Source organism: Protopterus annectens, chromosome 1.part0, assembly GCF_019279795.1.
Source record: "Protopterus annectens isolate FY-2018-M chromosome 1.part0, PAN1.0, whole genome shotgun sequence".
NCBI classification, from domain to species: Eukaryota; Metazoa; Chordata; order Ceratodontiformes; family Protopteridae; genus Protopterus; species Protopterus annectens.
The window spans coordinates 291,189,812-291,207,266 of NC_056725.1; positions in this window are offsets into that span (position 1 = coordinate 291,189,812).

A 17,455-nucleotide genomic window follows, 5' to 3' on the forward strand; every position below is an offset into this window, starting at 1 on the left:
CACACACACACACACACACACACAGATATACATTTTTAAAAATTAAAAACTCTGTATCACTGTTACTTCTGTTTAATTATTTTGTATGTAGCTCCTCAGGCTATAAACTTTTGCATTTAATTTTATTTTTCACAAATGATTTTGTCATATGCTGCACAGCTTCACTTTAAACTTTTGTTTCAACTGCTAGCATGTTATGCATCTTGCTGAATATAATAAAACTACTTTCTAGTGTAGAATACCGACTATTGACTGTTGTTAAATAGCAACAATGCATTCTGTCCAGCTCTGTATGGAAGCCATTTAAAACAATTTATATCTTCGTAATGGTTTCCACATCCCCATTGGTTCTATTCTGGTTCATTTCCAGAGTTCAAAGTTTCTGAACTTTAATCAAGTGCTCTGTTTCGCTACCTCACCTGTCCTTGAAAACATTGTTACTTTGACCTTTGATCTTCTTCTACTGGCTTTATCTAGAATTTAATAAACTCCGTGTAGACTTTGAGCAAAGCTTACATGGAGTTTACCTGTTAGTGAGATGAGCAGCAGTGCTATCGCATATTCATTTTGCTCATTGTACTTACACATACACAAGCAAGGTTTTGTGGCCAGCAGCAGTACTGCATCTAGGAAACCATGCAGAGCAGCTTGGGCATAGAAACAAGAAGCACTCGAGTGCCTACGAGCAAACCTGCTCGGTGAGATTGTGGGGACAGCCAGAATGACTAGCAGGGGTGAAAATACTGCAGTGACACTAGTATTAACACAGTAAAAAAAAGTGTGCTGAGTGCAATATACATTGCAACAATTAATTGCAGATTGAAATAATGGAGCGGGGACAGTAAGACCAAATACAATGAAACATACACTAGGCAGGGATAGTGTACTGATGAAAATGGGCACATACATGAATGATAGGAATGAGGAAAAAGGAAGAAGGCATGGTAAATATGGTAATGTCCGCAGGATAGGAGATGTCAATGTGTGTACACTTTCAAGACAAGTCAGTAGCATTACAATAAGCACTTATGTAGATAGCACAGTAAGTACTGCTGTCTTCACCTCCTGTCGAGTATACTACATCATAACACATGATGGTATATACTTGGATTTCACATAAGGTCACATGTCAATGGAGATGAATGGTTGTGATATAAATATCACCGACATGCTCACTGGAGAGGACATTTAGCAAGATGGTATATACAACAGGAGGTATGTACATAGTGTGAAGATATGCAAAATGCCTTTCTTGAATATGACTCACATCTCAGCATACCTGTCAACCAATCATGGACACCTAGCAACAGACTCCTGGAATAATGTAATTAGAAACAGGCACAATCAGTGAGACTTTTAAAATATTATGGCCATTAATCTGCAGCATGATAGAATATGTGAGTGTAACTTATTATACATGTTCTTCAGAAACAGACGTGTATGACTATAATGATTGTTAGTATGGTATAAGGGGAATTCGCCACCCCTTCCCCAAAAATGATTATTCTTTGAGGAGTTAAGAGAGGCAGTGTTAAACCTGGAGTTGAAATCAGGGGATATCCTCGCCAGATGAGTGACACAGGCCACAATCACCTGCAAGAATCAAACCCATGCAATCAATGTTGTCACTGAGCTGTGTATTTAATGGGTACAACACAGAAAGATGTATCACACAAGCATCTAGTACAACACCTCAAAGGGAAGTCTACATTGTCAAATCCTAATGGGTATGCATCACAAAGAATAGTTTTTCCCTTTTAATTTCTCCAAATCTTTTGGGTTTCTAATATCATGACAGGAATGGACCCCATTCCTAAGTCAAAGTACAATTAAAGTTCATGAAATTAGTATTGTTTCAATCTTTGATGTCAGCCAAAAGTGCTCTTCACAGCACCCGCAGTGTGCCCAGTAATGACTCCTGCAATTCGTACAGAGTTACAAGTATTGGTAACATATCTAAATACGATTGTAGATTCTTTTTTATAAGACCCATTGCTCCTACTACTATTGGGACTGTCTGGGTATCTTTCTTCCACATTGCTCTCATTTCTGCCTGCAAATCCTGATATTTTATGACTTTGTGTCTCTGTGTACGCAAGACACTGTACTCACTGGGTGTGGCAATTTCAATGATCAATGCTACTTTTGTCTTCTTTTCATGGACCACTATATCCAGTTTTCTAGCATCTATCTTTTGAACTGCTGGCACTGGATGATCCTATGTGATGTAAACTTCATAATTTTCTGTGATGTTTTGTGACTCATGTTTCCAGTGTTTTTCAGCCACTTCAATACCGTAATGTTTGCAGAATCCCCAGTGCAACAATCTTGCCATACTATTATGCCATTACTATGTCACAACCAGCAACGAGGTGTGCAACTGTTTCCATTTCTTCTTTACAAAACCTACATTTGTCTGTTTCTCCCACATGCAACTATATTTATGCATTTTCCACATTTCTTGCCTTCTCATCTAGTTATTCACCTTATAGTCTTTCTTTTGTTTTTTGGCACATTCGGTTGCTGCCTGATTTTTATCTACTTCTGGTTTGATTTCCATTCCTGCTTGACGCCTATATGCTTATGCTAGATTAAGTAGAGAAGCCATCTTAGATTTATTCTCCTCATGTTTCAAAACTTTCACTATGTTTGGGTCTTGTGAGGTCAGCAGATATGTGTGGAGTCCCACGATTGCAGATCTATACATGTAATCAATTTCAAGGAGGTTCATCCCTCCTTCGGAATGGGGAAGATATAATGTTGGTATGCACTGATTTTTATAAATCATTTGGTGAGCAGGAAGCATCCTTCTTGTTTTCTTATCTAATCTAGCCAACACATTTTGGGGCCAGTCAGTCACTCCAAAACTTTAAGTTAGGACAGGAAGAGCAAATTGGTTTATAGCCTGGATTTTGTTCCTAGATGTCAATGCTGTTTTCAGGATTAATTTAAGTCTTCTAAAGTATTCCTTACTAAGTTGTATTTGCATTTGTTCATGTTTTATTGTTGATCCTTCATGAATCCCCAAATATTTATACACTCCCTCTTGCTCAAGTGCTTTTATATCACATTCTTGTCCCAAACTGCTGTTTTCCTGCTTTAAAGGTTGCTTTTGCACATTTATCAAGACCAAATGACATTCTTATATCATCTGAAAAAGTTTTGACAACTTGCAGTTTTGTTTTCAGTTCCTCATCTGATGAGCTATACAGTTATCATTGACAAAGAGAAGATGAGAAGTCTTTACACTTGTTGTTTTCTAGGAGCCAAATTATAGCCATGGCCTAAGCTGTTAAGTAGACAGATTAATGGGTTAAGGGCAAGGCAGAATAGCAGCATTGACAGAGAGTCACCCTGGAATATCCCCTTTGAATTTGTCCTTTATCATGGCTTAATTGCAAAGTGGTCTGCCAGTGTTTCATGATCACTGTAATGTAATCAATCAGTGTAGGTTGTATCTTATACATTTTTAAGCACTCTTTTATCCATCAATGTGGGATACTATCAAATGCTTTTTTGTTGTCAATCCATGCCATACTTAGATTCTTCCCCTTTTTTCAGTCCTCCACTATGACTTTATTTAACAACAAATGATCCATTGTTCCATATGACTTTCTTTTATTGCCCTTTTGTTCTACTACCATAATTGAGTTTTCTTCTAAATGACTATAAACTTTGTCGGCATCAATTCCCATGTATAGTTTATACATCGTCGGAAGGCAAGTTATTGGTCTATAATTTTTAGGGTAGCTTGCAGGTTCACTCTTATATAGGACCCTTGCTTTTCCTGTTGTTAGCCAGGTTGGTGTATGTTTGGGGTGCGCATATAAATAGTCCTTACTCATGACTAAATTTTCATGTAAAGTTGTTAATACTTTTAGCTAAAAGTTAGTTCTGTATCAGTGACAAGATGTGTGGGAGCTCACTGTGCCAAATGTGGTTCACTTGACTAAAGCATCCTTGGCTGACATAGGTATCGGCCCTATAAATGACAACTAGGAGCGGCCTTAAGTCAACTGGTGCCCTAGGGAAAAAGGCTCCATGGCGCCCCCCCCCTCACACCACCCAGGTGCCCCTATCCTGGCTTACCTACAACAATTACATACTGGAAAAGCACCCCTGCTAGAGTGGCGCCCTAGGGGACCACCTAGTTGGCCTATGCCTAAGGCCGGCTATGTTACAAACAATACACTGTTAGAAGTGGATTTCCTACACAAAGCTATGTAGTGCATGCATTTACCACATATAATAACAATGGATATTGTATGAAGCATCTGCAATTGACATGTGAACTAAGAAGTGATCAGTTATAATGGATGGTACAGCACTATGTGAGATGGATGGCAATGCATCAACTATGTCCATGTGCACAGAAAGTACAACAGTGCAAAGTCTAGTGTCAATGAGCGATGAAGCTGTCACTGTATTATTGTACACATACCAAACACTACATGGAGCACCCTGTATAAGTACATGTCAACACTCAGCAGATGCGCCTCATAATCACTGTCTCCTGATATCGCCAGTGAAAATTTTATACTGCCATGAAATCCTGACATACATGCATTTGTGTTCATGCAAACTATCAAGTGGTAATACTGATGTGATGTAGTCGTACATCTGTTATGCAGTACAGTCACACTACAACTGTACTCATACTACAATTGGACATCAGGCTGTACATCACCTGTAAATAAAACATTTGGTCTGAATCACATGTGACACAGTGGACATGTTAACACAGGCAGAAAGCTCTACATACTTCATGTCATTACATCAGTTGTACATCACATGCCTATATGTTTAACAGTGATAATGTGTGACACTATACGTGGACACATGACAACTGAGGTGGATGCGGCTCATGCAGAATAGTTGATGACACAAATGCTGACAGTCACATAATGCTGCTGGGGAACACCTGTATAATCCTTGTGAATAGCAACACAATAGTGCATACAATGAATTTCCTTAAGGTTGCAAGTGAATCCCAACATGTCATATGTTTGCCAATATAACAGCATTACAGCATGTGGATGAACCCAGGAATATGTATCCATGTAATCAGTATGACGTAATATTGCTGTACATCAGATAACATTTCCAGATGTTAGGTATACACATGCACACCTGTGCCATACTGCATCTGTCACTGTGATCATTGAATGACAGCTGTGTAGAATGTTGATATACTGTAGTACAAGAACACATGCTTGCAGGTTCACAGGCAACATTATACATGGCATCATCCGATGTCAACAGTCCTCAACAGGCGTATTACTACAGCTGTTATTGAAGGAACATAAAACCAAATGTCAGCAGTGCCCATTAATATGGTAACTCAATTCACATATTGGAGTACATTGTTAGAGGGATACACTACATCCACACCTCAACAGAGCACGTGGCTGACAACACCATTGACATATGCAATGTTCAGAGATCATAGGATATCATTAAGCTACTGGCCAAAAGCACATAAAATCCTGGCCATTATTGTGTATGTTTCATTTAATACAGACTGCCTCTGTCCTTATGTAACATGTGCAAAACCCCATGACAGAATTAGCAAAAACACATCCAGTGGTCTGGAGATGGCTTGCAGAAAGTCATAGAGGGGCTCTGCTTTACAATGTGTGCATGCATCTTTGAGATGATGGCATCCTCAGTGTTCCACAGAGCATATGTTATGTGGACAGAGGGAAAAGGGGAATGTTGGATTTAGGGGCTATGTAATAGGTTCTCCTGCGTAGGAGTCAAATGAAAAGCAATTCAAAACATCACACAAAGACCGTAATATACCACTCTCCACGCACACACTGGTTGTCTGAGGTCAGATTTGGCAGTACTGCATCTGTGTAGTTATGGAAGCTGTATTTCATACAACATAAGACTAGTGCCACCACAGATGTCTGACTTTAACAATGTCAGAGTGCACTTTATAGAGGATGACATCATCAGTGTATGCAGAGAAGATGATATTGGCAGGAGTATCTGACATAGCTGTGGTTTCACATATTGGTGTAAAATTGTCTCCAGACCGATAGTTGAATGAACACACATGCACACACTCAAGTTGACTGCTGTGTGAATAGAACTCCTACCTATCTAGTTACACAAGCTAGAGAACACAGTACTTAATGCTTGTGCCACCACAGAAATCTGATTTTAACAATGTCAGACTGCACTTTATAGAGGATGACATCATCAGTGTATATTGAGAAGAGGATGTTGGGATGGGTGTATGAAACTGCTATGGATTACGGACACCAAGGCCAGTTTCTATTACATCATGCACCATCCCTGGCAGCTCCTGGTGGGTAACATAATCACTGCCTCCAGCAATACTCCTGGAGGGTACCAATCCATCCACAGCCGGTGCAATACTACCTGATGTGGATTGGCCAGGTAATGCAGGGGCTGTGGCGGTAGTACTGCCAGGTTGCCTTCCACAGGTGTTGGGTGTTGGTGCAGCAGCTGTTTGAGGGTTAGCAGACTAAGGCGCAGTTGTTTCCTGTGGTGAAAAGTATTTGGTTTGTTGTCAAAAAGTTATGACATCAGAATGGTGTGACTCCAGGTAAGCCACAAAAAATAAGTAAATAAATAAATAAATAAATAAATAAATAAATAAATAAAGATAAGGGGTGTGGTGAGAGAGAAAAAAAGAAAAGAGATGATTAGAGCCATGATATGTCACATTCATGCTTTATTCCAGTAAATATCCTTTTATTATTATTATTATTATTATTATTATTATTATTATAATTATTATATAGCTTTCACATCAAAAAAAGACTGTGAATTGATGCAAGCAGTCCTTGCAATATGCACATATTCCATTTATTTATTTATTTGCATTTGTTTACCAGGAAAGTCCACTGGACTGAAGTGAACTCATTTTCAGTGGAGGCCTGGGGAGAAAAGCTCCAGCATAAGTACATACAATATAAACAATGAAAGTAATAAAAAAATTGTAAATTACATAAAATTCCAATACAAGTACAAGCAGTCAGGAATACAGCACATGTACAGTCAGACACAAGGAAATGAAAAACATTTGCAGTTTTAGTTAATATCATTTTTCATTTGATGACCACTGGTTCTTGGATTATGTTAGGGTTTGGGTGAAAAATCATGTTATTTGTATGGATGTAGTAAGATTCCTATAGTTAGTTCAGCAGATTAGTGAAAGATAAGGTAATTAGAGGCACTTATGGGATAGTATTTTAATGTGCAGCAGTGAATGTGATGGAGGACTAAGAGGGAGTATTAACTGGGCGGATGTAAATGTTACATGTTTAATACTAACATGTAGGTGATTAGGTTAAGTGAAACGTAAATAGTTTTATAAAGGAGTTCAAGTTATAGATGGAGAGATGATGGCATAGAGACTTTTTGAAGGAGGAAACATTGCTAATAGATCTGATAGATGATGGGAGTGAGTTCCAGAGTTTGGCTATAGTGAAGGAGTAAAGCAGTTGACCAGGTGGAAGTTTTGTTTTTTCTGCTTGTAAGAGAAATTTATTTTTGGATCTGGATGGTTTGTTGGGTTGGTACAGAGTTAGAACTGTGGTAAGGGCTGGGCAGCTGGAAGGCTTAAAAATGATTTTATGTGCTGTAGTTAATTGTAAGTATGTGAGGTAATGTGGAAGGTCAAGCCAGTTCAAAGAGTGGAGAGAGTAGCAGTGATGGGAGGACTATTTATCATTATTTGCAAACTTGACAATTTTATTGTAACAAGTCCCAGTTTTAGTTTTCAGAGAAGAATGAATACTGGTAAACAAGGGATCACCACAGAGGAGAGAAGGGAGGAGAAATGTTGAAGCAAGGGTTTGTTTAGAAGAATGGTTTAGGAAATGTTTATGTCTGTACAGGGTTTCCATTTTTTTAGAGTCTTTTTGACATTGTTGTGGACGTGCAAGTCAGAAGTTAGCTTTTCATCTACGGTGATCCCTAAATGTTTTGAATGGGAGACTACTTCAATGATAGTATAGTTTTGAGAGTAAATGATAAATTTGGATTTATTTAAGATGGTAGTTTTTTGGGGGAGTGAACAGAAGAAGCTTAGTTTTCTTGGGGTTAAGGGCAAGATGGTTGTTAGCCATCCAGGTTTCAGTTGATGAGAAGGCATTTTGGGTTAGTGATGTAAGTTTGGATGTAGAGTTAGCAGTGCAGATGATTGTTGAGTCATCTGCATATTGTATTACTGACCCATTGAAAGAGAAGAGTGAAGGTTATTAAGGAATATGCTGAAAAGGAGGGGCCCCAGTATGGAACCTTGAGGTACACCTGTAGATATATTTAGAAAAGGTGAGATGGTGTTATGCCATTTGGCGGATTGTTGTCTATTTGCAAGGTAGCTAGTGAACTAATTTATTGGGGGGGGGTTGACACTGAGGGGAGTCAGTTTAGAGAGAAGTAGATAATGGAAAACTGTATTGAATGCCTTGGAGAGGTCAAGGAAGAGTGTGGATACACGTTTACCAGAGTTTTGAGCTTGATTCACTGCTTCCATGAAGGATATAAGAGCTGTAGTGGTGATATGGCCGGGCCGGAAACCGTGTTGGGTAGGAGAAAGAAACTGATTTTGGATGAGATGGTTAAAAGTTGAGAATGTAAACATTTTTGAAGAATTGTAGATATTGGGGAGAGTATTGCTACTGAATGGAAATTGGAAATGTCAGTATTGTTATCCCCTTTATGTAGTGGGAGAATGTGTGCTTTTTCCAAAGGGTAGGTACATAGGACTCTTGGATAGACTGGTTGAGAAGTATGCTAATTTCGTAAGAAATAGCTTTGGCTGCAATCTGAAGAAATTCAGGAGGAAGGTTATCAGAGGCATTAGTCCCAGGGTTGAGTTTGAGGAGGTGTCTTGTTATAGCAGAGGTGGGTATAGGGGAGAAGGTAAAGGTGGGTGTAGATGAGTGTTGTGTGGATTGTTCAGAAGGGGATGGGATGGTACTAGTGTCAGTTTGGGGAAATTATGTTTTTGTAAGGGTGGCTATAGTTTCAATGAAATATGTATTGAAGAGACCAGCAATCTCAAATGGTGTTTCTTCTGGATTGGGACAGGGGTTATTCTTGGTGCCAGAGCTGACAAGAGAAGAAATGGAGTGCCAGATTTTTTGGGGGTTTTGTTTGTAGTTGTTTTGGAGGCCTAGATAGTGTTTTATTTTTGTCATTAATGATTAGGCATTTTATTTGGTTATGAAGTTGCCTATATTGTAGCAGGTCTGAGTGTTATTTATTTCTTAGCCTTTATTTTCCATATTTTATCCCTGGTATTCATGAGCTGTTTTGTGTTTGCCAAATGGCATGATTTACTTTTACTCTTTTTTGCCATAAGGGTCCAATCTATTTAGATTGGAGAGGAATGTTGAGTTGAAGAATTTAACTGCTTCATAGAGTGGAAGACATTTTAGTCTATTCCAGTTGATGTTGCTGACAAAAGTTAGCAGGGTCGAATTTGGTTAGGTTTCTGATACGTTTGTATTGGTGTTGAGTGGGTATAGGAGATGTCTTACATATTATATAGGCAGGTAAGTGGTCACTGAAATTAAAAGGTAGGGTTCCTACTGAGGAGATTTTGTTGGGATCAGAGACAAGAACCCAGTTGAGTATGGAGCCACAGTCATTAGTTTTGATGGGTTTAGTTATACTATTGATGAGTTGTGTAAAACTGAAGAGGTTGATATTTATTGGTGGGGAAAGGTTTTATTGGTTTGGCCAGTTTATGTTTACATCACCGAGAATAATTGTTTCATTATGCTGTTTGAGGTCCAGGACAGAATTTCTTCTAATATTGGTGTGTTATTGCCTGGAGGAATATAAAGTGCTATTATGCAAAGATTTTTTACCGTTGTTCATTGTTAGGAATGCAACTATAACTTCAACAGTAGAGAATTGCAGGGGGCCCCAGTGTAGGGGACTATGGTAAAGGTATTTGGGAATAGGAGTGTGACACCTCTTCCTCTTTTATGGGGTCTGTTGGCTCTTATACAGGAATAGCCTGGTGGGAGGAATTCCGAGTCTTTTATTTAAGGTTTTAATCAGGTTTCTATTGCAGCAATTATGTCAGGTTTATTATGGGCTATACATACATGGAATTTAGGGATTTTGTTTCTAATGCTTTGGAGATTAAGAGTTGTTATGTTTATAGATTTGTATGAGTTAGAGCTGTTGAATGGGGAAGGAGAGGGGCCTGGATTAGGATGAATGTTTCCACATTGACATAGGGTGGAGAGTTTGTGTGGTTGGAGTCTGGATAAATATTTTTGTCTAGATTTTAAGATATGTAAGTTATACTGTTGGTAAGGGATGTTGTATTTCTGGGGAAGGAGTCGTAGTTTAGCAAGTAATAGTGTATTATATGTGAATAGACTAAAGGATATTTGTCAGTAGCTAGGGAGAGTAGGAGCTTGTATAGATGTTGTATACGCATCTTTAGGAGGTATGTGTACAGAATGCAGTGATGACAGGTTTGATAAGAGAAGGTGTGGTGAAGAGAGAACTAGTAGTAGTGCAATATTAGTGGTACAAGTAGTAGTGGCGGTGGTAGGTAAAATGTATACAATAAAGGGTATAACGATTAAAGAGTGAAAGTGAAAGGAGCCACCTCTTAGACAGTAGTGGTAAAAGCAAGGAGTAAAGATAGCATAAATATGCTATTGTAGGAATACATTGTAATGCCGTTTGTCTGGTGATATGGGTAGTATAGTTGGGAAGGTGGGGCTATCTGGGAGGTAGATTGAGGACTGTGTGTTTTATAGGTTAATTAGTTAGGAGGGTGAAGTATAGCAGGATACAACACATGGCACTACCCAGGCAGTGAACGGTGTTTTACAATCAGCACAAAATTCAAATTAAACATGAACCATTTGCTTGGAAAAAAAGATAAGTTATCCAGCCTCAGATAACAGCATATAGTATAGATGAGGAACAGTTGGCTTTCTATGCCATAGTTCGCTGAGGGTGCATTACCCTGCATACTTAATTTCATTAGCAGTTATTGTCAAAAGAAACAGGGATGTACTACTACAAGAATCATGAAAACCTTAGACAGGTCAGGAGAGATATGCAACATAAAAAAGTCAGCTCGTAAATGTCCTCCCTGAGCAGCTTTAATCCAGAAGAGTCTTACATCATTACCCAACTAAATTAATATACTGTGCAGGTACACCTTCTACCGAGAACATCATGAACTTAACAACTGCAGTGTATTAACCAAATTATTTAAATACATTAAAGGCACTATGCTAGTACAAAACAAGACTCCAATTGCAAAATAAAAATAACACTTACATGGGAAGCACATGATGGCCAGGCCAATGGGCTATAGCTGCACTGAGGAGAAACATTTGAAAAGGGCACCTCCTGAATAAAGAGGTTAAGTAATCTCGGTGCTGATAATGGCAGGGAGTGGAGTTACGGATGGGTAACCCAGTGTAGAACTGGGAGATGCAGAATTCTTAATGGCACAGAATGAGCCTTGAGACAACCCAAGTAAGCTATTAGAAACAATCAGCCACTTAGTAATGTGATATCAATGCCAAGGAGCTATTGTAGAAGCATAGCATCTACAATCAGCTAATGTAATAATAACATTTGGGAACAGTGGCAAAAAATGTTTAGATGAGACCCAAATAGACAAGCAAGCTGTTTGGGGGGGGGTGCAAGGCTGTAATGACCCTGGGTAGTATGCATGCTGTAATATAACACATTATTATGTAAAAAACATTTAAAAAGAGCATACACTGCTGCTAGTCTGAGTGACTGCTTTTACTCGTGTTTGCTGTTGAACGTTGGTAAGCTGTGATCCTCAGATGAACAGGGTACTCTGGATTTCAGTTGCAGATGAGGATTAATGTCCATGCTATTTTGGTTTGCAGGATGGAGAGCACACTATGGCCGGGATAATGGGCTATATGCTCTAAAAGATATTACAGATTAACTTAACAGCATGACATTAAAGCCAATATTGCTGCATTTCAAATGTAGAAATAATACTTGTTGAAGGTCAAGCTATAGGCTACTTGTGGGAATTGAACCTACATAATCTAAATACACTATTACACGTACCTAATACAATTACCAAGAGCTACAAAAGAAAGCATGCATGATTGCTGTTAGTTAAGATGTGCATGCTGAATGAATGCTGAAGCTGATACTGATCTATGGCATCACAATATAGTTATTACAGTCAGGGTCAGTTGTGCTGCATACATGCCTCTTACCTCTCTGAGCCTCCAACCTCTCAGCATGTGCTTCCCTGTTTGCCAATATTTCCTCTGCAGATGTAAAATAGAAAATGAAAAAAGAAAAATCAAAATATGCATACATGAGTTGGCTATCTACAGCATTCCATAATATATAAAGTTGCTTGATCTGTATACTTACACAAGTAGGGGGTGTCAGCAGTTCTAAACTCATCGCCTGCTTGCATCTCTTTAGGTCACTGTACTGGTACCTACACTGCTCCCCAGTGTGTGGTATGCATAGTTGCAATAGAGACAGCCTTGGCTAGGCTAACCTCAGCCTTATACTGAGACCTGGTATAGTCCCCCCTGCAGCAGCCTATGACAGTAGCACTTTACAAAGAGCTCAACAAATATTTTTGACTCCTCCACACCCCAGCTGTGTGCTCTGAATTTGGCACCATCCTTCCCATCTTCTGCCATGTCTGCTAAGGTCCACCAACAACAGTTGTATTTTTCCACCAATTTGTGATATTGTGTTTTACAACCAGTTTGTAAACACACACAACCATGCCAACTACGAGGAAGGTAGTTTATAAAATGACAACATTGATCTGAGACTTGCCATTTATTTATGGCATGTGTGCTGTTGTACCTAGTCACATTTTGTCCAATTACCAAAGCGAAATGCTAGATGACTTAGTATTTAAGCCATGACTTTGGAGGGATTAGTGGGATGAATTGGCACATGTTTTGTGGGGACTTGCTCACTATTAAAAGTAATTTGTACAAAGTGGGATTTAAACCTATGTAAATGGGAATGCATGCATTTCTACAAAGGTGATTATTATTCGTTGCCACAGAAGAAGTGTTTGCCAACCATGGTCATTATAGATATACAGTTTAAAGAGTGACTGGTGCTATACTTCAGTTAAGCCTCTATGTGTGTGACATTAAAAGGTCCTGGCATATGCATTCTCAATTGTGATGCAAAACTAATGTATGACACTATATTAGAGATGGATAGACTTACATGACTTTAGTAATACAGTCTGGAGTTATGATACATACCTTGCAATACATTCTATTTTACAGTTATGCTTGGATTATGAGAGGGGTGTAGATGATTGTCAGCAGACTGTTGTGTCCAGCAGAGACATGCAGCTGCATTTTTTATTACATAATAATCATTATCATGCTAAACCATTTGCACATGTAATACATATGATACCTACAAAAGTATATATGTGGAAGCACTAATGATACCTTTCTGTCAGTCAACCTGGTATGCATAGCTATTGGTGTGTCGTATTGTCATTGTAATCAAAGATCAAAGTTTTGTGAAAAATGACAGTGGGACACACTTATTAAAAAGTACACTGTGCTGGATTTGAACCCTGGCTTACATGTGTGTTCTGGCCATGAACTCGCTGCACTTACACTTGGTGCCATATGGAAAGCTAGACAGCAGGTATATTTTCCTCACTAAGTACTGCCCAGAGTGTTGATGCCCATGCATTGCTGCTGAGCCTGCTTGTGTGACGGAAGGTGAACTAAATTAAATGTTTCACATTTTTCCTTAAGTAGTGAAACATGTTTGTACATAGGTAGGCAATGTGCAAATTTAAAAGGCAATAGTGAACATACATTACTTGTGTAAGTACTCATTATGGCCTTTCCTAACTAAAAATAACTACAGTGGAACTTCAACTCTGCTTTACTTATGTTCTCTCTTTTTTAGCTCAATGTATGCACACTTTGTGCCACAGAGACAGTCAGGTAACAGGTGAAATTTCTGAAGTCATTTCCATCAATGTTGCTGACCACTGCACAATGCCACAAAGCGACTGACATTAAAATTTCAGTTTTAAGCAGCTAAACATATTTGCGCTATGCCATGTGGTGTGTACATTGGAAAAGGAAAAAAAAGGGAAACAAAGATTAAACAATTACTCAGCCCTGGATCTGAACCATCAGAGTACTGCACTTGCACAACACAGTTGTAGAGGGTTATCTCTCTTTGCCACAGACACAGCTGTGCAATAGGAAGCAAATAATTTGCATACAACCAGTTAATAGTTCATACTAAGTAATAAACAATTTATACAGTTGGACATTCTCAGTTGATTGTAAATGTATACATAACATACTTAGTGGAATGAGTGATAACACATTATTTATGAATTTGAAAAACTATAGACCTGCCTTCTCTTTGTATTCTGAAATCATTCCCTTATCTCTGCTTTACTATCACACATGCAATCTTTAGTAGATATTCTCTCATATTCTTACAAGGTGTGATACAAATACATGACAGTCAACAACTGTTTTCAGCAAAGGTGGGAAACTCTGCTGTTATGCTAATAAAATATGCATGTGGGATGTTTGGTTTTGTTTTAAAGCTCACTGCAATTTGGTCCATACTTTGTAAGTGCATTCTCACTGACCTACCCACTTCAGTGAAGGGTGTCTGTGTGTTACTTTGTTTTGTTTCAGTCAGAGTTATCATACACAGTTGCAAGCCATTAGCACCTACTGGTGGTGTAGAGGCTACTCTATGTTTATTTCTACTGCATGAAGTCAAAAGTTTTGTATTCAACAATTCTAAGGAGTGCACACCTCATTTGCATATTCATAGTGCTCAGAGGGCTGAATGTACTCTGAAAGATAACCATTTAGCTAAGCAATTTGAAAGGGAGGAAACTGTTTTTAATCATGCTTATTGCTCCACTTGAGGGAGTGTAGGGATAAGTACATTTTTAATGCTTTTTCTATAGTGGAGTATTTCAGTTGCATGGACCAGTTTATTTGGTAAACTGCATAAGTATACATTAAGATGTCAGTCATGTCAGATATTGATGGAGTTGCTGTACAACATACACACATTCTACTTAACTACATTTTCAAGTACCTGTTAGGCAAGTATCTGCCATTCATTCATGTTCTTACACATTTATTTTTCTATTACAGTTTTAACACTTACTGTGATAGTCCTTCATTTACAAATGTTATCATTCATGGCTGAATCTGTCTGATGCAAGCAGTACACAGGTTCATAGGTTTATAGGTGTGTACAAGGCTAATGGCCCTGAAGCCTTTACAAGCCTAGCCCATAGGATTACCCTGGCATTATGCCACCCAACGTGGAAGTAAAGGCTGTGAGGGTTGCTCGTCATTAATTTTATTGTATGTGTGTGCATAGGATGAAAGGTGTACCCCTTAGGTGGCCAGCATGTGTGCTCTCTATTGCCTATTGGTCAGGCTGAGGGAATATTGTGCATGTCTATGTCTAACTACACCCACAACAGGTGGAGGTTCCCTATCTGACTCCTCATCTTCATGTAGATGTGGTTACCTTGCCAGTGGTGGTGGGATATTTGCTCCAAGCCCTTGGTGTTCATGCTGCAGCTGTTTTTGCAAGATGATATAGTGTAGTATAGCACAGACTGATAATTTTGACACAAGTATTGGGATTGTACTGCAGAGCCCCCTGATGTATCTAGGCACCAAAACCTTGACTTCAGCAGCCCATATACATGCTCTATGATATTTCTTGTTTGAGCATGTGCCTCATTATAGTGTTTCTCTGTGGGTGTGTGTACATTTCTGATGGGCATTATCAGCCATTGTTCGAATGTGTTCCCTGCATCTCTCAGTAAATGAGGTTGTGGGATATTGCCCCGGAAAACCTTTAGTAGAGCTGTGAAGTATGCCAGATATGGGAGTTATGGTAACTGCTGGGGTTGCTAGCCCACACATTCAGAATGATTCCCCTAGCATTATGCACAACCTGGCAGTTAATGGAGTAGAACCTCTTCTGTTGATGTAGATCCTTTCCTATTCAGCAGTGTTGCTTTGATCTCAATGTGCATGCAGTTTATGGCACCCAAGGCTTCAGGAAAGTGTGCTATAGGATTGAAATCTGCATAGTTCTACTTCTATCCTCAGGGGTACAGGGGAAATATATATATATATATATATATATATATATATATATATATATATATATATATATATATATATATAATATAGATAGTCACCAGTATACTGTAGCATAGCATTCAGGAATTAGTGTAGGATCCTGGATGCTGATGATTATGACACACCCAGCCATACCTCTCAACTGTCCAGATTTTCACAGAATGTTCAGAATTTTGCCTCATATTTTTAGTTTGTTCCTCATAAAATTTGAGGTTTTCTGGCAAATCACTGAGAATTGAAGTCACTAAATAATGTCACACATTTGAATTTCAGACTCTATATCCTTCAGAAAATGTTTGTTATTCTAGCAGCTTTCTAAGTTTATAAGAGCAATATTTAAAACATGTTCCTATTTTTAGGCCTTTGCCCCCCCCCCATTGTTTTAGGCTTTGTTCAAATTTATTGTGCTAAGAAGTTGAGTGCTATGCCCCCAGCATGTCTCATGTGGGTCACTGAAAGGTTTCTGTAGCTAATATTGTAAGTGGTACATATACCTTGGTCTCCACAGGTATTGGTTCCCCTTGGTTTGCCCTTGTTCTCAGATGAGTACGACAATGGTTGCAGAGTTCCTAGAGTGTGTCTCTATCCTCTCTGTAGCTCCCTACTATTTCCACCTCATCCAGACCATGACAATTTAACTATGGGGGTCTAATGAAAAGTTAACTATGGGGGTCTAAATGCCATTTTCCTCCTTGCCTGAGGTCTGTCAACAGCAGCAGCAGCATAGACTTGATCCTATTACACATACACATGCAGAAAAGCAGCAGCCCTAACATGCTTTCCATTCAGTGTAGTTTCTGTGGCTGTATTCCAATATGTTTTGGAAAGCAAGGCAAAAGACTTCTCTAAGTGTACACAATTGCTTTAAAGCTTGTTGAATAACTCCACCATCTTGAATTTGTTCATTAGCATACAATTCAGCTGCTTATGCAGTAATTAGCATGCCATGTTGTTTACTGTGTTTCAGCTGCTCTTCACATTGTATAAACAATGTATATTATTGAATAAATGATTTTAGCAAACGATGTAGGGTTTATTGAATCCTGCCCTACATTTTTAATGTGTACATTCTAAGGCTAGTCATTGTGGTTTAGACTCAAGATATCATCGTCAATCAATTTAACTGGAAAGGTGTACCTGCTTTATCTGTCTATCTGTCTATCTATCTATCTATCTATCTATCTATCTATCTATCTATCTACCTATTTATTTGTTAACCAGATAAGTGAACTAGTCCTTCTCAGCTACGAACCCACAAGACCAAGGGTAAAGGTAGCATA